At 38.9% G+C, this 23,226-nt stretch overlaps 1 protein-coding gene across 2 annotated transcripts in view; it reads right to left on the minus strand.

The window, feature by feature from the left end:
• WDFY2 (WD repeat and FYVE domain containing 2) overlaps positions 1-23,226 on the minus strand; it is a 179,113-nt gene that overhangs the window by 58,169 nt on the left and 97,718 nt on the right. The gene's annotated exons all lie outside the window — the stretch shown is intronic.

Raw genomic sequence — 23,226 nt, forward strand, 5'->3', positions numbered from 1 at the left:
TTTCCTCACAACAAGCTTCTCAAGGCTGCATCTGATTCGTGCCCATATCCCTATGGTACATGGCACAGTGTCTTGGTGCACTAAGAAATCAATAAATATCCATCAAACAGATACGTGAAAGGCATCTCCCCAATCTGACGAGATTAATCTGGAGATCAAATTTACTCAAAAATAGTTTCTATACAACACACTGAATACACTCTTTGTGAGGACACCTAAAACACAAGTGGGTGAGTGTGTGTGTGTGTGTGTGTGTGTGTGTGTGTACACACTTCACCTAAGCATCTACATATACAATGACCTATATGTAGAAACCAATCAAGTGTTTATAAGCCTCAGCCAGGTTTTGAGTCTTTCAAATGCAAATACCCATATACTCTTAAAGAGTAAGTTGTCAAACATAAGGAAAGCTGCAAAGAATAATAAATTGATGCCTTCGTCTGAGCTTAGAAACAGAACAATGAATCTGTTCAAAACATTTGGAGGATTCCAGAATCTTCTCTTGATGACTTAAAGAAAGGTGTGTGGGCGGACAGATGTATAAACTCCTTAATTGCTATCTGGGTATTTACTGAGTCGATACAGTGTAACTTTTTAGAAGAAAATATTATTTTATTGTCTTTGTGATAGACGCCACAAAGGTAAGCATGAGGTGACAGATATGACAGAATACAGGACGTATCAAAATTCCTTTGAGTGCTCACTTTTCTACCCTATCCCTCCTTAAGAAGTTTAGCTACAAAATGGATTTTCTTCACCATGATTTTCTAAGTAAAAACATTATTCAACTTGTCACTTTTTAATTCCTATCAGTTATTCCTTCAAGAAGTAGCACTCTACTCATTTCTCATTTCTGAAGAGTCAGACTCACAATGGAAGAGAGGAGGCTAAGTAGTAAAGTCGTTCTCCCGTGAGAAGCTAATGGTGGGGGTAAGGAAGGTGGGTACACGTCTACGCAGCAATTCTCAACCGCCCTCCATCACAACCAAGAGTAGCTTGCTCCTGAGCCTCCTGCTTTAGAGGGCCCCAAGTTTCCTCACACACACACTAAATAGATTTATTAAAGACCATCATGATCTAGGCAAGTGTTTACTAAGTTCATAGAGCTCATGTGTTACTTTGATTATACTGAAATGGTTCTCCGGTTTGAGCCAAAGGTAACTCCATTCCTTTCGCAACAAGGCAGGATATAAAATGAAACCCACTTGATGCAGATCTGTATTTAGAATCAACATATTAGAATCAGCATACACAACACAATTACCAGTTCACTTAATTTTTTTTTTTTTTACAATTTTTACAATTGCCAGTAAACTTAATTTTTTGTTCATTTGTTTTTCTTATGAAAATAGCAACACACAATCGTGGAGAAAATTTGCGAGATTTTGTCAGCCTTCTTTCATTTTTTTTTTTTGATCAAAGAAACAGCCTATTTTATTTTTTTATGTTTATTTTTGAGAGAGAGAGAAAGAGTGTGAGTGCAGGAGGGGCAGAGAGAGAGGGAGACACAGAATCTGAACCAGGCTCCAGGCTCTGAGCTGTCAGCCCAGAGCCTGACACGGGGCTCGAACCCACCAACTGTGAGATCATGACCTGAGCCAAAGTTGGACGCCTAACTGACTGAGCCGCCCAGGAGCCCCGAGAGAGAATCTTAAACAGGCTCCACGTTCAGCGTGGAGCCCTACATGGGGCTCCATCCTACAACTCTGGGATCATGATTTGGGCCAAAATCAAGAATTGGAGGCTCAACTGACAGCCACCCAGACACCCCGTCAAGTTGACTTTTTAAAAGATTTTATCTATTAACACTCACTAACAATATAATATGCAAGTATGGCTGTGGCTTAGATTATTTTCTTAGGTTTGCCCAACCAAAGCTCAGTAGATCAACGATGTACACATTAAAAAAAATGTTTTATTCATCCTTCTATTTTCCCCTCTTTACATTTATTGACCACATATCTATCATCCTAACTTTTTTCTCAGATACTTACTTTTTTTAGAGCGTTTGTAAATTCACAGCAAAATTGAGAGGAAGGTATGGAGATTTCTCACATACTCCCTGCTCCCCTCCAAATAACATTCCAGCTCCAAATAACATTCCATACTCCAGCTCCCCCATTAACATCCCACACCAGAGTGGTACATTTATGATAACTGATGAATCTATATTGACACATCATTATCACCATCCAAAGTCCACAGTGAACCCTGCCGTAAGGTTCACTCTTAGTATTGTAAATCCTGTGATCTTTGACAAATGTATACTGACATGTGTCCACTATTTGAGTGTCATGCTGAGTTATTTCCACTGCCCTAAAAATCCCCTGTGCTCTGTCTATTCATCCTTTCTCTTCCCACCCAATCCCTGGCAACACTGATCTTTTCACGGTCTCCAAAGATTCATCCTTTCCAGACTGTCATACAGTTTGAATCATACAGTATGCAGCCTTTTCAAATTGGTTTCTTTTACTGAGTAGTATGCACTTAAGTTTCCTCCATGTGTTTTTATGGCCTGATAGTTCATTTCTTTCTAGCACTGAATAATCTTCCATTGACTGGCTGTACCACAGTTTATTTATCCTTTCATGTACAGAAGGACATGTTGGTTGCCTCTAAATTTTGTTAATCATCGATAAAGCTGCTATATACATCCGTGTGCAAGTTTTTGTGTGGACGTAAGTCTTCCATTCCTTTGGATAAATAGTAAGGATTGCTGGGCTGTATGGTAAGAGTGTGTTTAGTTTTAGAAGAACGACCAAACTGTTTTCCCAAGAGGCTGTACCATTGTGCATTTCCATTAGCGATGCAGGAGAGCTCCTGCTGTTCCACATCGTTGGAATCATTTGGTGCTATCAGTGCTCTGGACTGTGGCCGCTCCAACAGCTGTGGTGGTATCTAATTTTAATTTGCCTTTCTCTGATGACACAGGAAGTGGAGCATCTTTCATACGCCTTGCCGTCTGTAGATCTTCTTTGGTGAGGTGTCCGTTAAGGTCTTTGGCTCATTGTTCATCTCTTATTGTTGAGTTTTAGTTCTTCATATATTTTGGATAACTCCTTTTATCAAACATATCTTCTGCAAATATTTTCTCCCATTCTGTGGCTTGTCTTTTTATTCCCTTGGCAGTGTGTTTTGCAGCGAAGAAATGTTTCATTTTAATGAAGCATAGTTTATCAATTCTTGCTTTCATGGATCATACCTAAGGCATAATACCTGAAAAGTCATCACCAGGGGCGCCTGGGTGGCTCAGTCAGTTGAGCGTCTGACTTCAACTCAGGTCATGATCTCACAGCTCGTGGGTTAGAGCCCCACATCAGGCTCTGTACTGACAGCTCAGAGGCTGGAGCCTGCTTCAGATTCGGTGTCTCAATCTCTCTCTGCCCATGCCCGCTCACATTCTGTCTCTCTCAAAAATAAATAAGCATTAAAAAAAAAAAAAGTCATCACCAAACTCAAAGTCATCTGAACTCTCTCCTATGTTACCTTCCAGGAGTTTTACGGTTTTGCATTTTGCATTTAGGGTCTGTGATCTATTCTGAGTTAGTTTTTGTAAAGGGTATAAGGTCTGTGTCTCTAACTGTTTTTCACACGTGGATATCCAGTTGTTCCAGCAAGATTTGTTGAAAAGACTATACTTTTTTTCTCCATTGTATTGCCTTTGCTCCTCAGTTGACTTTATTTATGAGGGTCTATTTCTGAGATCTTTATTCTGCTCCACTGACCTATTTGTCTGCCCTTCCACCCACACTGACTATCTTGATTACTAAGCTGTACAGTAAGTCTTAAAGATAGGCAGTGTCAATCCCCCAACTTTGTTCTTCTCCAATATCGTGCTGGCTATTCTGGGTCTTTTTCCTCTCCATATAAACTTTAGAATCCGTTTGTCAGTATCTATAAAATAACTGGTTGGGATTTTGGTTGGCACTGCACTGAATGGATGGATCAAGTTGGGAAGAACTGACATCTTGACAATATTGAGTCTTCCTATCTGCAAACATGGATCTCCCTCCATTTATTTCAGTTTTTTAAAAATTTTACTCATCAGAGTTTGTGGTTCACCTCATATAGACCTTGTACATATTTTGTTAGACGTATACCAAAGTATTTCATTTTGGGGGGTGCTAATGTAAATGTTACTGTTTTTAATTTCAAATTCCGTTCCAAGACCCTCATTGTTCATTACCGGTATATAGTAAACAACTGACCTTCATATATTAACTTTGCATCCTGCAGCTTTAATATAATTGTTTATTAGTTCCAGGAGGTTTTTGGTCAATTTTTTTGTCAACATTTCTTAGATTTTTCTACATAGGCAATCACGCCATCTACAAAGAGTTTTATTTTTTTCTTCCCAATCAGTATATCTTTTCTTTTCTTTTTCTTATCTTATTGCATCAGCTAGAACTTCCAGTACAACACTGAAAAAGAATGGTGAGGGGGTCATCCTTGCCTTAAACCTGATTTTAGTGGGAAAGCTTCTGATTTCTCCCCATACCTAATTGTTTTTAATGTTCACTGTAACAGATCAAACAACTCTGTTATGTATAAGTAAAAAGTCAGTAATTATCTCTACCTTCTATCTCATCCCTTTAAGGAAACCAGAGTTAATAGTCTGGTATCTCCTTTTACATCTTTCTTTCTCTTTTACCTTTATGTCAACACATGTAAATACATATACATATAGGGCTTTTTGTTTGTTTTATTGCACAAACATAGGGTCACACAATAGACATTACTTTACAATTTGCTGTTTTCATTTATAATACATCAGAGCTATCTTTCCAGGGCAAAACACATGGTTCTAATTTATTCTTTCTGGTGGCTGTCTAGTACTCCAAAACATGAATACGCCATACTTTATTCCTGTACTCCCTGTTAAATGGACATTCTATTTGTCTTCTGTATATTACTATTGTAACAATACAGCAAGAAATGCCTTTGCATGTATAAACATATGAATTAATGTACATGTTGAAAAGATTGCTGGCTCAAAGATTATAAACACTTAATATATTTTTTTAATTTTTTAATGTTTATTTATTTTTGAGAGAGACAGAGACAGAATCCAAGTGGGCTGGGGCAGAGAGAGAGGGAGGCACAGAATCTGAAGCAGGATCCAGGCTCCGAGCTGTCAGCGCAGAGCCTGATGTGGGGCTCGAACTCACAAGCTGTGAGATCATGACCTGAGCTGAAGTCGGACGCTCAACCGACTGAGCCATGCAGGCGCTCTATAAACATTTAATAATTTAATAAACTCTGCCAGATCTCACTTTCCGTAAGTATGCAGCATTTCAGTTCCCTGCCATCTGACCCTCATACGATAGCCTATTTCCCCATATGTAATCAGCAGTGGATATTACTCATCTTTTCAATTTTTTGCCAAACTGATGTCCAAAAAAATATAACTCACTATGGTTTAATATGCATTGTCCTAACTGCTTATGAGCTAGAGTACTTTTTATGTTTATTTGCCATATTCATTTCTTGTTCTGTGAATTTCCTCCTTAAATCCTACCACAGCTTAGTTTCTTAAAAAGGAGGACGTGAGGCAAAACTTAAGTGCTACTGCTTTATTTGCAATATCAGCAGTGTGAGTGAAGGAAAAGCAAAGAGAAGCAGAGAAAGTTAGGTGGTCCGTCACCAAGCTGGCCTATGTTTCATGAAGAGGCCCAGTTGGTCCTCTAGCATACAGGAAGTCTCTGGCAGAGTTTAAACATCAGGCTTACATGCTGGAGGAATCTGTTGGAGGAAGGGATGGAGAGGGAATTTATCTGCCAGCTCTCTTCTCCCCTGCTTTAAATTTTGATCATAACTTAGCTTCCCCTCCTTTTCTGGAATATTATACTATCTAGCCTTTTTAAGAGCCACTGGGGAAGACAGATGTAAGTGCTGTGCTTCATACAACTCAGAAAGCTGCTGAGGAAACAGACAGCTATTTTCCTTAGGTTTTCATTTAAAGACAGCAAAGCACAGTGGTTAGGTTAAGAGCTTGGGTACTGGAGGCAAACTGTCTGGTTTGAATCCTGGCTAAAACACATACTAGTTATATGATCTTGGACAAGCCGCTCAGGACCTCTTTAACAGTAATAAGGAGAGTCATAAGACTGTGGTGAGGATTTGGTTAATATTTATAAAGCATTTAAAGCAGTGCCGGGCATACAGTAAGTACTCTATGAGAGTTAGATAAAATAAATAAATGCTACCTTTGTGAAATGAATTAAGGAGTCTTCCCTTAAAAAACAAAAACAAAAAACTTCTGGGGTACCTGGGTGGCTCAGTAGGTTAAGCATCCGACTTTGGCTCAAGTCATGATCTTACGGTTTGTGGGTTCGAGCCCCGTGTGAGTCTCTGTGCTGACAGCTCAGAGTCTGAATGAAGACTGTCTCCTTTCCTCTCTGCCCGTCTCCTGCTCACACTCTCTCTCTCTCTCAAAAATAAATAAACAGAAAAAAAATTTAAAAAACTTCTGGAATACATTGAACAACTTAATAGAAGAACTAGAGAGAATTTTGCTATAAAATACTGAATGCCTGGTTCTTTTTTTAAATAGCAGCTCTTTAATAACTTTCCTATTTTCTCTTACAGTTATGGGTCTCATAAGGTTTCTTATTTCTCTTCGGGTCAAATTTATTAATTTATATTTTATTAAAAAATCATCCACTTCCTTGAAGAGTTCAAGTATATTACCATGGAACTAATATAACATTGTCCTCTGATGCTTTTTTAACCCTCTTTCATAGAAAAGCAGTTCTACTACAAACATTAGTTTGTTTCAACATGATTGGTAAATTAGGGAAACAATTTGAGCATAGCTCAAATTTCATGTCACTTTTGCAAAATTTTGTCCAGAAACACTAGATGAGCCCAAAAAACTGAACCAAGCTATGTAGGAATACATGAAACAGAGACACACAGATCTCCAACATCTACCCGCTACTTCAGTGTACCAACCCTTGAGAGCCACATCTATCTACATCTGGTGTTAAAACTTGGCCTTCTGACTTCAGATAACCTCCGCCTACCACTTCAAATAAGTCACAAGCTGCAATCCTTCCAAGGCACACTTCCACAAAACTTCAGGGCTTTTTCAAGATAAAGTACCACAGTTATCGTAATGTTTATGTATTCCCTCATTTAGCACGTCGAAAACTATGCTACATTTTTACGAGTGTCCCATCTTTATTTTTTATGTATCACTAAGTTGTGGTTTTTTTCTTTTTAAACAATGTTTTTGAGTATTGTGTTCCTAAATTCATTTTCCTTAAGACTTTTATGGCTTTTATTGCAATTCTATATAGCACAGTGATTTTTAAAAACGCACATTGCATTATGGCAGAACTAAGTAGCCATATATATATATATATATATATATATATATATACATATATACACACACACACAAAATGTTACATCTCTTTCTTCATGCTTCAAATTATATACTTTTTATTTCTTGTTTTCTTTAATGAGATGTGCCAAGAAATTTATCTATTTTATCAGTACTTTCTAAAACCCAGCTTTTGGGGTGCTTGGGTGGCTCAGTCAGTTGGGCGTCCAACTTCAGCTCAGGTCATGATCTCGCAGTTGGTGGGTTTGAGCCCCACATCGGGCTCTGTTCTGCCAGCTCAGAGCCTGGAGCCTGCTTCAAATTCTGTGTCTCCTCCTCTCTGTCCCTCCCATACTCATGCTCTGTCTCTGTCTCTCAATAATAAATAAATGTTAAAAGATTGTTTAAATAAAATAAAAATAAAAATAAAAATAAAACCCAGCTTTTGGCTTCATTTACTGTCCTTTTGTTTTCTCCATCTTTAATTTCAGGACTCATTTTTAGAATTCTCTCTTCCAACCTTCTTTTGGTTTATTTTATCACTTTTGGGTAACTTAAGTTCAATGCTTAGGTTCACATGTGTAAATTTTTATTTTAAAGTAATAATATTTTAAGGTAAAATTCTCTAATGCAGATTTGACTGTATTCCATAAGTTTATATACAAAGTGGTTCTCATTTAAAGCAATTTCTGCATTTTATGTATTTCAGGAATATATTGTTTATAGTTTACTTCCTCTTTAAATGAATAAATTACTTAGAAAAATGCTTACTTAATAAGCAGTTATATTTATGGCTATCTTTTTGTTGCTACTTTCTAGCTTTATTGGTTTATATTCAGAAAACAGTATCTTTACTTTGAAAAAAAAATTTTTTTTAACGTTTATTTATTTTTGAGACAGAGAGAGACAAAGCATGAACGGGGGAGGATCAGAGAGAGGGAGACACAGAATCTGAAACAGGCTCCAGGCTCTGAGCTGTCAGCACAGAACCCGACGCGGGGCTCCAACTCACGGACCGCGAGATCATGACCTGGGCCAAAGTCGGCTGCTTAACCGACTGAGCCACCCAGGCGCCCCTTTACTTTTTGGAATTTACTAAGATTTTCCTTTTCATCAAGATATTCTGTAAATGTTCTGTAGATATAAGAAAAAATGCAACTTTTTTCTAATTTTTTTTTTCTGGGGGGTGGGGGGCAGAGGGACAGAGAGAGAAGGAGACAGAATCTGAAGCAGACTCCAGGGTCTGAGCTGGTAGCACAGAGCCTGATGCAGGGCTTGAATCCACAAACAGTGAGATCATGAGCCGAAGTCAGAGGCCTAACCAACTGAGCCACCCAGGCGTCCTACAAAAAAAATGCAGCTTATCCAAAGTTCTAGATCTACTTGTATACCTGTTCAATGAAATGATGATAGTTTTCAAATATTCTATAGTTTCATTTTTTTTTTTGCCTACTTGAATTTCACATTCAGAAATAGATGTACTAAAGAAATGTACTTTTTATTTTTAGAAATGTGCTTCATTTTAAATGTTTATTATTCTGATTATAAAAGTAATATGATACAGATAAAATTTTAAAATGGAATACTATCAGGAAGGAAAATTAAGTCTATAGTTCTGTCAAACAGTGCTAATTACTGTTAATATTTTGATGATTTTGCTTTTCCATCTTTTCTCATATACATAAAAACACATTAAATTGGAACAGTATACCACTGATGCTGTTTTATAGCTCTCCTTTTTAACATTATCACATGAACATCAAATATTTTTTGAAAATACATGTTTAATGGCTACTTAATATTCCAATGGAAGGCTACATATAAGATGTTATCCAATTAATCCCTATTACATTTCTAAGACACCAATGTTTTTATTATAAAAATGATTATTAAAATAATATTTATTATTATAAACAATCTTTTTTATGCTTATTTTCTTTGGATGGTTTTCTAGAAACAGAGTTACTGATATAAAAGTACAGATACTTCTCAAGCTCTATTACACATGATCAATACTTTTTCTAAATAGTTAATGCCTGTTTATGTCCCCTCTATCAATGCACAAGACAGCCTATTTTATTCAATGCTGGCTGACATGTATATAATAAAGTCAATGTTATGTAGGTAAAAATAAATTTTAAAAAATTTCACACATTAAAATGTCTATTAGCCCTTAGTATTTCTTTTTATGACTTTTCTGCTATTTATAGAATTTTAGTGCTTTTCTTATCTATTTGTATATGCTTCTCATTTATTGAAGATATTATCCTTCTGGTCATATTTTAAGCAACAATTTATTATTTTCATTGAAATTGCATCTATCTTTTTTTTACACCAAGAAATTTTGAATTTTATGCAAGTGTTATATTTGCCTTTGTGACTTGCATTGTTTTACGCTTACACATTCTTCCTGATAGAGACTGTTTATAAATGTCTACTCCATTTACTTCTAGTTTTTTGCTTTTCTTTTTTTAAGGCTTTACTTTGCACATCAAAGCTGCTTGTAAGACATGAGAAAAGGATTAAAATCGATCTTTTTCTTAAAAGCAAGCCATTTATTTAATAACTTCTCCCATCCATGACTAACTTGTGATGTCTTCTTTCCCATATTCAATGTTCTTACATATAATTGGGTCCATTTGGGAGTTATCTAACGCTGTTCTGTTGACCTCCTATTGTCTTCTTGGGTCAAAATGAAAATGATTTAATTACTGCAGATATAAAATCTGTGTTAACATAGAGGCTATGTGTCTCCTAATTTCTCTTCTTAAAAAGAAATGTAGCTCAATGATCATAAGAATAATCTTTTTATATAACAAGAAAGATCACATTAAGAATTCTGATTGGAATTGCAATAAATCTTCTAAACTCAGGAAGAGAAGAACTGACCTTTAAAAGCCTTTTTTAATGTACATTAGCAAATTTTTATAATTTTTTTTCACTAAATTTCCTATTTCTTTTTGAGATCACTTTTAAGAGTTCTGTTGTTAACTTCTGTGAATGGGATTGTTTCCCATTACTTGGTAGACTCTGAGTGAAAAAAGACAGATTCATAGGTGGTGGTTTTGGACTAAAACTGAAAAATAGTGATATCACAGTTCTTGAAGACACACTGTGGATCCACTAAAATTCTTGATTTGTGGTAGTTATAGTGAGGCAATCAATATAGGATAGAGTACTTGGTTAAATGGGACATTTAGCACAGTCGTAACTCCAAAGGCAGAGTGAAGCACCATTCTACTCCTAAGTTTTAGAAGGAAAGGAAAAAAGGCGTGTTTCAGGTCAAATTAAGGAAAGAGGAAAAAAATGGCAAGACTGGTTAAGTTCCAACGTTATGGGATGTTGCTAACGGCCAGTGCTTTGGGCTGAGGATGCAGCAAAGAATAACAACGGAAAATGCTATTAAGCTTCTCTGTGCATTTGTGAACTTTTTTCTACTCCTCCTTATCTCCTCGAATCCCTATGAAAACCAGGTCTTCCATAATGAATCAATCAGAAGGTAGTATTACTTTATTTGGGCAACATCATACTGCAAAGAAAAGTTGCCAGCATGCCCTGTCATTAAAGAATGTACACGAAGGCTCATGCTTGTGTATACACATGCCATTCTCAACCCTCCTGTGACATGTTTCACAGGAATGGTGATTACTTTCTATTGGCTTACAAAAATGTATCTGTCAAGTAGATACCATGGCTCTTGTTTGGTTACAGAGGTCATCTCACCTGAGTCAGGTCATTACTCAGCTCTTTGTCAGTCTAAATTAGAGGTCAACAGACAGTACTTTGTATTTTCACTAAAAGGAAACGTGTGGGTTTTCTAGTCATCCTTAGACTCCTACATATCACAAGTTCCCAGGGATGCCCTGGATTCTCCTGTGAAATGCAGGCAGTGACGGAAGAGCAGACTATAATCCATGGTGCTGTGAGGCAGCTTTCGGTTCCACCCAAGGTACCAGGCGTGACAGGAGCACAGTAAGGCCCACGTGCTGGAAGAAACTAAAGCATCTACATCCCCTGCAGTGATACCCAAACTTCACATACATTTCAAGGCAGTGGCCCCCACCCTGGGCCAAGTACATTTCCTAACCAGTTTCCTACCTACCTCCCTGCCTCCCTTCTTCCCTCCCTCACTCCTTTCCTTCCTTCCTTCCTTCTCTCTCCCCCCCCACCCCAAAGTAATGTTCAACCATTGCAAAATATAAGAACTTTTTAGCAATCAATAATAATTAGGCTAGAAGGCAATGAGCTTGGCTCCTCTGCTATTCCCACAGTCACCCTAACCCTTCAGTACGAGTTTACAGTAAAGGAGTGCTACACAGCTTCAAAGCGTGGCCTACCTGCTCACCTATGAAGTGTTAAGGTGCAATGAAATAGATTCTAAAAAATTCTACTAATAGAACCATGGTACCTTATACATAGTTGATATATATATATAAATTATATATATATATATATAAAATATTTTAGTTTCTTGCTAATTGAAAGTTTGCCAATGATTCATTTCTTAATACACAGCATTACTTTAGGGAACAGAAATATATTCTAAAATTAAATTTTTTTTTCAACGTTTATTTATTTTTGGGACAGAGAGAGACAGAGCATGAACGGGGGAGGGGCAGAGAGAGAGGGAGACACAGAGTCAGAAACAGGCTCCAGGCTCTGAGCCATCAGCCCAGAGCCCAACGCGGGGCTCGAACTCACGGACCGCGAGATCGTGACCTGGCTGAAGTCGGACGCTTAACCGACTGCGCCACCCAGGCGCCCCTATTCTAAAATTAGATTATTAGCTACTGATTCCTTGTTTTGCCTGTTGTGTATCAGAGCATATAAACTGATTTAATGCTTGATAAATCTAATTTTTATAAAGAAAACTGAATCAGAGTCTCTGTATAGGTTTTCCTCTCAGAAAAAATACATCTCAAACCAACCAGCGAGGTCATACAGAAAATAAACAGGAACTCTTAACTCAGCCCAAATGTGGTAAGAATAAAAGAAGAAATAGTGTCATCTCCTTAACTATCCAGTAAAAGTATCACAAAGTAGACAGCTTTGAGGTACTCATGTGTGTGTCCATGCAAAACCATTACTGAAGAGAGGAGGTAAAGAGCTTCATGAACACAGAGATACAACATTCCTGGTTGGGAGCACAGGTGTCTTCTTTCTGCGTTTGCCTCCATAAAAGAGATTGATTTGGGAATACAATCTGGGGCAGCCGCCGTGGAAGACAGTATGAAGGTTCCTCAAAAACTTAAAATTAGAACTACCCTATGATCCAGTAATTGCCCTACTGGATATTTACCCAAAGAATACAAAAACACTAATTTGAAAGGATACATGCACCTCTGTGTTTATTGCAGCATTGTTTACAATAGACAAATTATGGAAGCAGTCCTCCACCAATAGATAAATAGATACAGAGATGGTACACACACACACACACACACACACACACACACACACACACACACACTCTGGAATACTATTCAACCACGAAAAAAAATGAAATCTGACCATTTGAAACAATATGGATGGATCTAGAGGGTATATAACAAGAAACAAAACAAAGGGGGAAAAAAAGACAAACCAAAATACAGATGTCTAACTATAGAGAACAAACAGATGGTTATCAGAGAGGAGGTGGGTGGGGGGATGGGTGAAATAGGTGAAAGGGATTAAAAGTACACTTATCTTGATGAACACGAATATAAGGAATTGCTGAATCACTATTTGGACACCTGAAACTAACGCAACGCAATATGTTAACTACACTAGAACTAAAAGAAAAGGGGGCACCCAAGTGGCTCAGTTGGTTAAGCATCTGACTTCAGCTCAGGTCACGATCTCACGGTTTGTGAGTTCAAGCCCTACATCAGGTTCTCTGCTCTCATCACAGAGCCCGCTTCAGATTCTCTGTCCTCCTCTCTGCCCCTCCCCCCTCTCCTCCCCAGGCACATGTGCACTCTCCCTCTCCCTAAAATAAACATTTAAAAAATTAATAAAAAAAAAAAGAAACAGAAGGTAAAAAAGATATCTAGTCTGCCATACTGCTGGCAATGAAGTTTATAAAACCCAAAAAGCAAGTTGCTCACAAATTTTAGTAACTTCTGAAGATTAAATACTAAACATGGGAAAAAAAGAGAAAGTGACTTAAAGCTGAAACCTTCCTGGAAGGCCCAATATTGGTAAACTTCTCATTTTATATTTCCATATAAAATCTATTTCTGCATCTGCTTTAGAAATGTTCAGGATATTGTCAAATATATTACTTAGAGTCTCAATTATCAATTTACATGAAGGTGACTGATTTTTTTAAGTTGTGGTAAAAAGTGTATAACATTAAATTTATCATCTTAATCATTTTAAAGCATACGGTTCAGTAGTGTTAAGTATATTCACATTGTTGTGGAATAGATCTCTAGAATCTTCTTCATCTTGCAGAACCAAAACTTTATACCCGTTAAACACTAACTTCCCCCCACCACCTCCCACACACCCCTGGCTTCCTCGGTAACTACCCTTCTGGTTTTTGTTTCTTTGATTTTGTTTCTGTTTCTGCGATAGCTTAGATATTTCATATGACCAGAATAACACAGTATTAGTTCTTTTGTGACTGGATTATTTCACTTAGCATAACATCCTCAAGGTTCACCAATACAGCATGTGACAGAATCTCCCTTTTTAGGGCTACATAATATTTCCTTGTGTGTTTGTATCACATTTTCTTCATCCACCTTTCAATGGACATCTGGGTGGCTTTCACCACTTGGTTATTGTAAATAATGCTGCAATGAACATAAGTGTGCAAATGTCTCCTGCAGATCCTGTTTTGAATTCTTTGGGGTATATATTCATAAGGGAGATTGCTGGATCACTTAGTGAGTCTATTTTTAACTTTTTAAGGACCTTCATACAAGAAAGGGTGACTGATTTTAAGTTCAGTGTTAGAAAACCACGACTACCTTTCAAGTTGCCTTCTTTTTTATCGTACAGTTTCAGAATTAACAATGTCTCCTCTTTACCGCGGCTGTCAGGTAGTACAGAATCAAAGTCAAGTCTTACACAAACTGTGCTCGCCCTTATCATCTTCATGCATGTGTTATTGTAGGTTCCATTCAGCCTCTTTTGGTTGGCAGAAACTCAAGTCAGCAAAGAAGAGAGGATTTATGGCACAGAGTCAAAGGCCATAAAGGGAAACCTACGGGCCACTAAAGCTGCACTTGCCACCCTCTGTGTCTCTCTTGCAGGCTCAGGGCTTCTCCCCTGGTATCTCTGTGTCTTGTTTCTCCAAGTGCAATCGATTATCCTTCTCAACCACACAGTCTCTCCTGACAACTCAGCTCCTGTTCCCTCATGATTGGAGCTTGCGTGGAGCCATCAGGGCCTCTCCAAGCCCCTGTCTATTAACATGACCTTTCAGCCTCACTTCCCACTCACTGGCTTGCTGTCTTAGTACTTTCAGGTTCAAATTCAAGACAGGAATCTGAGCGGACTACATATCTTTTCTCACTTGGACCCCAGTCTGTCCACACAAGCCCCTACCCGGTCTTTGGGCCAAGTGTCCACTCTCAGTCCCATCAGTTAATACTAAAAGAAAATGGGGTTACGGGCTGTAAAACATGGCCACCTCCATCTTTTCACGAGGGCCCACACGGGACCGTTCCTTCACCACAGAAGAGGTTGAGCATAGGCAGACACCATGTAGGACATATTTATCTGGCCCATCTTCACATGACCACGACACGTAAAACACACACACTCTAAGATTCTATGTCTCTCACTTATGGCTATCTCCACATTTCGGTGCGTGCGCGCACACACACACACACACACACACAAATCTATATTCTCTGCTCTTGATTCCAGTTTTTATTTTCACTTTCACTTTTAGTTTATTATGTATATTCTTGCAAGCCTCCATGAAAACTTTCTGCAATCAGGTGGGACATATAACAAAGAAAACCCACAATGATAGACAAAATCAACTTAATTTTACAGAAGCTGATCCTATTTTGAAGGCCATTTTTATACTATAAAATTGCAGGGTTTTGAAATTATTGAGAAATTTAGAATTTTGAAAAGAAATTCCAGGATAGTAGTGACTTCGGCTCAAATATTTAAATGGGGTGGGGGAGGGAGGAAAAACCTCATTTCCTAATTGTTTATAGAAGGCAAAAGGTCAAGATGCCGGCTCTTCCCACGGTTTCTGGCTGTTCTTTCCCGTCTATGAAAGGAAGGAGGTCATTAGTCCATGGGGTGAGGACGAAGGAGTCTCCACCTTACCCATGGTGATCTCATTTGGCTTCTCTCTACCAATATATCTCATGCTCTCTCCGGACTTGCTTTATTTTTCCTTCGCACACAAGATCACAAAACCTGAAATCCCATAAGGATGATGCTGTGACCCCCAAAGACTCTTATGTTCTTACTTATGACTGTCTCCACACTTCAGCAATCAGTGACTTGAAATATGTACTTCCTTGTCATCCTTTTGTTTAAATTAGCAGTTCTCAAACTCTCTGGTTCCCTTGACTCTTAAAAGTTATTAAGGACTCCATGGGTTGTATCTACTGATATTTATCAAAATAGAAATTAAAACTGAGAAAATTTTAAAATATTAATTCGTTAAAATAACAATAACAGATATAGGACAGATTCATACAAATCACATTCTTTACTAAAATATCTATATTTTACAAAACAAAAAATTCAGTGGGAAGAGTGACACGGCTTTCCATTTTTGCAAATCTCATTAACAGAGGACAGCTGAATCTTCATACCTGCGTTTGCATTCAGTCTGTACACATACTAGAAAATGAGAGTGAAACCAGCAAATAGCATCTTGCTATTATTATGAAAATAGCTTTGACCTCATGGACCACAGCTTGAGAATGACTGCTTCAGTGTCTGACCTGACTTTTGGTTTTGACTAACCTCATTTCAGATTCTGCCGATCTGCCTGCAGAATTCAAAGAATTATTCCTGTTTGTTGATAAATTATGAAAAGAGGCTTGTCTGGCTACATGGAAGAATTGTGGAGAATGAAACATCCTCTCTACCCAGGAACTAGAAGAGTAGGTGCCTTTTCATCCTCCTCTCAAATTGCCTAATGACCCTAATCTCTTCTGACCACATGTATTTTAAGAAGTTGTGGGGAAGGAATACTTCTGCTGCAAACTCCCAGCTTCAGCTCCAAACTCTGTTAGAAACCCCGAGTCATACTTCTAAGAAGACTGACATGTGTCACAATATGGAAGCAAGAGAAAAGATAACTCAGGTTCACATAATAGCAGCTTTTAGCCTCTCTAGATTCAAAATATCACCTACAACAAAACCAAATTGAGGCCTACAAATTCTTCCTATCAACTCTCATTCAAATTCAGGTTTACACACAAAACACACAAAGGCCATTTCAAGGTTTTTCCACACATTAACCACAGGGCTGGCTGCTTCCTCTCCAGGTTTGCCTGGGTGGTTACTGGTTTACCTGTACCCATCTTTCTTCACATGGATGGTAACTCATTTTTGTGCTTTCCTACCCCGAGTCTTCCAACACCGAATGCAAGTAACCAGATACTGTCGGTTTCAATCATATCTCTCCCAAAAGAATGGCAGGGAGAAGGTAAAAGAAAAAAGATAAACAGGTTTGAATGTAATGACTTTCAAGACCGCCTCTGGCAAATTTCAGAACCTTAAGGACAAGCGCTCTTGGAAGTTATTCAACGAATGGGGAATATCCTCTCAAGGCCAAAACCTGAAGCCAGAACACTAATGTGTTACACGAAGAAAGCTGCCAAAGTATTCTCAGCCCCCAATACCCTTCACGGAGGGGAACAGAGATCACAGATTTTCAGTTAACAGCTCTACACAACGAAAGTTCTGCTGTAACATTAAATGGCAAATTACTTGAGAGATCAGTTTACACAACGCCTAGTTGCTCAAACTTATTTTTTAAACAAAAAGAGCCTCAGAAATTTTGACCAAATTATTCTGAACAAAAAAGCTGCCACCTGCTGAATCGAAAACTGTTTATAGGTGATGTCGTGAAATTTAGCCTGCTAGTCAAGGCCGGCAACTACTGTTCCTACTTAGGAAAGCAGCTAGACGTTTGGATCTTTGGTTGTTTCGTTTCAGATTTCCTGGAATTCTAGAGTTTCTAAGGGGTCCCAGAGATTGCCTAGCACAGTGACTCATTCTTTAGATTAACTGAAGTCCTGAGATCCTAAGGGACTTGTCCAAGGTCATAGGCGTACTTGACTGCAAAGCCCAAGGTTAAAACATGGGTCTCTCTCTTGTTTTTTCTTTTTTTTTTTTCATCTACTGATCTCTTGATTCACACAAACCTCAACGAGCCTCTTCAAAAGGATACTGAAACCCAGGCAAATGTCTCACTGAATTGCTCTGAGCAAAGGAAAACATTCTACTGCAAATTCCGAAATCACCTGGTTCTTCAGAGAATCCACATAACAGTACATTACAACAAACATGAAAGAAAGTTGAGCACCAAGTACCACTAACGACCCTGTCATTACTCCATTACCTGAGTGTGACACCTGGAGGCAGGACTAACTGGTAGGCCAGGGACACCCATCCTGTAGATGCCAGCCGTCCCCAGCACCGGCTAACTTAACAGTGGCTGAAAACGAGCGTGGCCTAGGACTGATCTCTGCCAACCACCCCTTCCCTCCACTCCATTTCTCCTACACATTTACTCATCAGATCCTTACCGTCCCTCTTGAACCCATGCCCTTTCCAATCCAACTCCTAGTAAACCACCTTTGTCCTCGACGAGGCCACACCACACCTTGTTCCCTACCCTTCTGGGCTGGTTCTCTTTTCCCAGGAAACAGTTCCCTTTCTCCAAACTCCATCACTTTTTAAACCTATCCTTCCAGGCAAGGTTGAATGGTGTGTGTTCACAAGGCAGAACGGGCCTTTCACTTGCTGAAATTCAGGAGACTGTGCAGATCTTTCATGCTATTATTGTTCACAGTCTGCATTAAATTAAAGCTATGATCACATTATTTTATCTTATAGATTTTAAGTGGAAAGAGGAAGGAATGGAGTTTCTGTTTTCTTAATACCTTGTCTCCCATAGACGAGCATTTCTGTCAAAAACGTATAAAAGCAAATCAATATTTATAAACAAACATTCCTTGTTTTTTTTTTTAAGTCCTTGCCTATTTACTTATTATTTAATTTTAAAGAGAAAGAGCATGGGCAGGGGAGAGAGGCAGAGGAAGAAAGAGAGAGAATCTCAAGCAAGTCCCACTCTCAGCATGGAGCCTGACACAGGGCTCGATCCCACGACCCTGGGATCATGAGCCGAAATCAAGAGTCAGATGTGAGCCACCCAGCGCCCCTCGTTTGTTTGTTTGTTTGTTTGTTTTTTAAATATCAAGTCAAGATTTAATTGTACTAATATTATAAACACCCCTTACTCAAGGCCTTCCCACTGTCAGTGCTTCCGTCTTAAACATTCTTTTCCCAGATTTCAGTATGATTCACCACTCCAACCTTCAAGGTCTCTGCTCAAGTTACACCTTCTCAAGGTAGCTTAACATGTCCAGCCTTTTGAAAACTGCAACCTCTCTCCTCTACCTCACCCTCACATTCCCAATCCCCCTTACTCTGCTCTGTTTTTCCCATAGCATCTATCACCTTCTAACATACATAAATTATTATATTTTTGGTTTACTAAATGCAACATACACAAGGAGAGGGACCGAGGGTGGGGGTGGTGGTGGTCATTAATATATCTCAAACACTGAGAACCCTCGCTGGCACATAGAAGCGACTCAACAGATATTTTTTAAATGTAATTTTTTTAATGTTTATTTTTTGAAGGAGAGAGAGAGCACGTGAGCAGGGGAGGGGCAGAGAGAGAGGGAGACACAGAATCTGAAGCAGGCTCTAGGTTCTGAGCTGTCAGCACAGAGCCCAATGCGGGGCGCGAACTCACGATCCGCGAGATCAGGACCTGAGCCGAAGTCGGATGCTTAATCGACTGAGACACCCAGGTGCCCCTCAATAGGCTTTTTTTTTTTTAAAAGAATTGAATGAAAAAAAGAAAATGTTATTTTAAGGAAATTTTAAGTTATTTTAAGTAAAATGTTATTTTAAGCTCATGATTAATACTTTTGAAATGTGTGGAAATCATAATATGTAATATGCTCTATGTATAATATTTTTTAGTAATGGCTGCAGCAAATATGCCTACCTACAGTAGGTTTGAATAAAAATATGTACCATCATTGGACATCCAAATAATTTGTCAAAAAAGAAAGAGAGCCTAATTGCCAAGCTATTACTTTCTGTAATCAATGCCAAATACACTTTTAACTCAAATCTCACGACTAATCAATGTTTTACTTCCTAGGTCAATAGGAAAACACAAAATGTATTGCTCTTTTTAAAACCTGAGGTGTAACTGACATAACATTATATTAGTTTCAGGTGTACAACGTAAGATCAATATTTGTATATACTGTGATGTGTTGCTTTACACAGTTAACTGGTTCTAATCATGGTCTCTGTGCTAAAATGTTAAATGACCTTCTTCTGGATTTAAATTCACAAATTTTCAACCTGAACATTATTCAAACCAATAAAAATGAAGATAGCAAAGTAATAAGCAAAAACAGAAAGCAAATATTACAAATAAAAAAAAAAACAACCCAGTTTCACTAGCCCCCAAAAAGGTGCTCACAAGAAACAAACTGGTTTAAAAACTGTGATTTTAAAAACTTATCTTTAAACTTAGATGGCAAATAATTATGTAACAAATCATACTTTTTAATTTCAAATAAAATTATTAGCCTTATCAAAAAGTAAGCTAAAGTTCATCTCTTCTGGAAATGAATAGAATTTTTACTGTAAAAGTAATAATTACCATTTATTAAGTCTTTTATATAAATGATCTCTTGTAATCCTCATAAAAATCCCAAGAGGCACATATCAATATTCCCAATCTACACTGAGTAAATTAAGGCCTGTGTAAAGTCAACCAACTTGCCCAGTATTATCCAGCTAAAAAACTTTAGAGCCAGGATTCAGATGCAGATTTCTCTGGAAGCAAAGTTCACACCTCAACCACCAGGACACCCGCCCCTGATATTTGCCCCTGATGCATGAAGGCAAAGTGTGCTGACAGTGGTCTCTACCAGGATCTATGAATAAGCCCTACCTGAGGCAGTGAGGAGAGTACACTCGCTCCCTCCACAGCAAAGAGCTGACAGGAAACAAGGGCTTCTAGAAGGCCTACTAGACCGTAAGAATGAAAAGGAAAGGACCAAGAACTTCTGGTGAAACACAGATGAAACTGATTGGTTTTGGGGTGCCTGGGTGGCTCAGTCAGTTAAGTGTCCTACTGCAGCTCAGGTCATATTCTGATGGCTTGTGAGTTTGAGCCTCCATCAGGCTCTGTGCTGACAGCTCAGAGCCTGGAGCCTGTTGTGGATTCTGTCTCCATCTCTCTCCGCCCCGACCCTGCTCATGCTCTGTCTCTCTCTCTCAAAAATAAATAAACATTAAAAAAAAAAAAATTAAAAAAAAAAACTGGAAACTTCCTCTGGAAACTACTACTGAGGTTCCAATTTATGTGAGACTCTCTACTGGGTACTGGAAATGGCCATGCAAATAATATGTTTGCTGCCTTCAAGTTGCTCAGGCAATGGAGGTTAAGAAAACAAGGAAATTAGCATTTATAAAATGTCTCTTATTTACCAGACACTTTCAGGAACTCTGTGTTATTTCATTTGATACACAATCATATACATGACACATACAGTGATACGTAAACTAGTACGTATCACTAAATACTAAAGTAAAAATTTGAACTAAGTGCTATGAGAACCCTTAAGAACCTTTTAACCCTGCCCTGGAGGATAGCAGGCTTCTCATAAGAATGGGTTTGGGGCTTTAAGTCAATTCTTAAAGGCAGGAAAGGGGCATCTGAGTGGATTAGTCAGTTATGCGTCTGACTCTTGGTTTCGGCTCAGGTCATGATCTCACGGTTTCATGAGTTCAAGCCCCACATCAGGGTCTGTGCTGACAGTGTGAAGCCTGCTTGGGATTCTCTGTCTCCCTCTCCCTCCGCCCCTCCCCAACTTGTGCTATCTGTGTCTCTCTCAAAATAAATAAACTTAAAAAAAAAAAAAGGCAAGAGAGGAGCTACTTGAGAAGGAAACAGAAGGTCTGGAACATTCTATGTCCATGGGCATTGATGTGTGAACCAAACGAGTCAGATATCTGGGTAGAAGAGTTGTGATAGATGAGGCTGATGAAATGGGTAGAATTGAGGAATGTGAATTTTATACTTCTGGAAGTTGCCGAGAGTCTATAAAGAGGAGTGACATAATTACCCCAGAATTCTGAATATCTGGTGGCAGAGGAGCTAAGGGGAAACTAGAGACAAGAGATAGTAGGAGTAATATGGGGCTTTAATCCAGCAGCCCGAGCCAATGTGCATGAGACAGAAATTTTAAAGATACCAGTGAGAACAGACATTGAGGGAGAGCCTGAAGACTGTTCTGAGGTCAGCGGGCCAGGGCAGTGATGCTGCAAGCTTGGAGGGGAAATGTGGCTCTACTATAATTCCTATATCTGGTTGGGGCTACTCAGTAATGCCAATTTACTAAAGGGAAAAGGAGAAAGAGCATATGCTGGGGAAAAGGCAATGCTTTCTATTTAGAATACGCTAAACCAGAGGTGTCCTAGAGACTCCCAGGTAGGGATGCCAAGGGCATCAAGAGTCAGAGGTCAGGCTCAGGAGGACAGAATGGGCCCTGGTCTTGAGAACCAAAGATGTAGGGATTACCAGGCTGTAGGAGTAGAACACAAAGAAAGAGAAAGAGCACAAGGCAGGGCCCCAGAAGTGCTGACATCTTGGGCTCTACCAGAGAAAGGAAGAGCCAGTAGGAAAATCTAGACAGAACTCAAGGTTGACTAAATTTAAAATATCATACCAAATACCCAACCATGAAACCACGCAATCCACTGAAAGGCACCTGTCCAGCTCTTTTCCCTCCTATCCATGGTAGACAAGCTCTTGGCAGAAAAACCTGCCCTGTTGTGACTTCTCCCCATTCCAGGAAACCAGCTGGACCTGAGTTACTGATGAGGATGGAAAAACAGTACTGTTCTATGTGTCAATATGGTTAGCAGTCTTTTTGCCACCGTGTAATTTGTTTCAATGAGCTTAAGGTCTCATACTGATTTTCCTATATATTTTTAATTTTTTTAATGTTTTTTTATTTTTGAAACAGAGAGAGCATTACCAGGGGAGAGAAAGAGAGAGAAGGAGACACGGAATGCAAAGCAGGCTCTAGGCTCTGAGCTCTCAGCACAGAGCCCGACACGGGACTTGAACCCATGAACTGCAAGATCATGACCTGAGCTGAAGTTGGCCGCTTAAGTGACTGAGCCACCCAGGTGCCCCACTGATCATTATCTTCTGACACTAAACTAGTATATATAAAAATACAACATTCACTGATAACTGAGAGAAGAATTATTCCCCCATCCGTGAGGAGGCAGAACTGGAGACAAGTGGATTACAGAGCCTACATTCAAGGTGTAATGCCATAGGAGCAGCAAATAAACAGGGAGGGGCACAAACAAAAACTCCTTCAGGCTACCACTACCCTGAGTCACTGGAGCATCCTACAGTAAAACAAAGAAACACAGCCCTGCACTGAACCCCCACTGAACCCCAGGGACCAGGGCATACCTAATGCCACTCCCCTCTCCGCTGTCATAAGCTTCGAGCCAGCATGCAGGCAGCCTGTTTTCAAGAGTGTCTCAGATCACTGTGTGGGTGCAGTAGCACCAGGTGATAGCAATCCAGGGACAGTAAGGGCTATAAAAGAATAACTGCTTCTTTCACATATCTCGGCTCTAGT

The sequence above is a fragment of the Lynx rufus genome, unplaced genomic scaffold (genome assembly GCF_022079265.1).
Source record: "Lynx rufus isolate CCGP_SWC_20201006 ecotype Redwood Valley unplaced genomic scaffold, mLynRuf1.p SCAF_1, whole genome shotgun sequence".
Classification (NCBI taxonomy): Eukaryota; Metazoa; Chordata; class Mammalia; order Carnivora; family Felidae; genus Lynx; species Lynx rufus.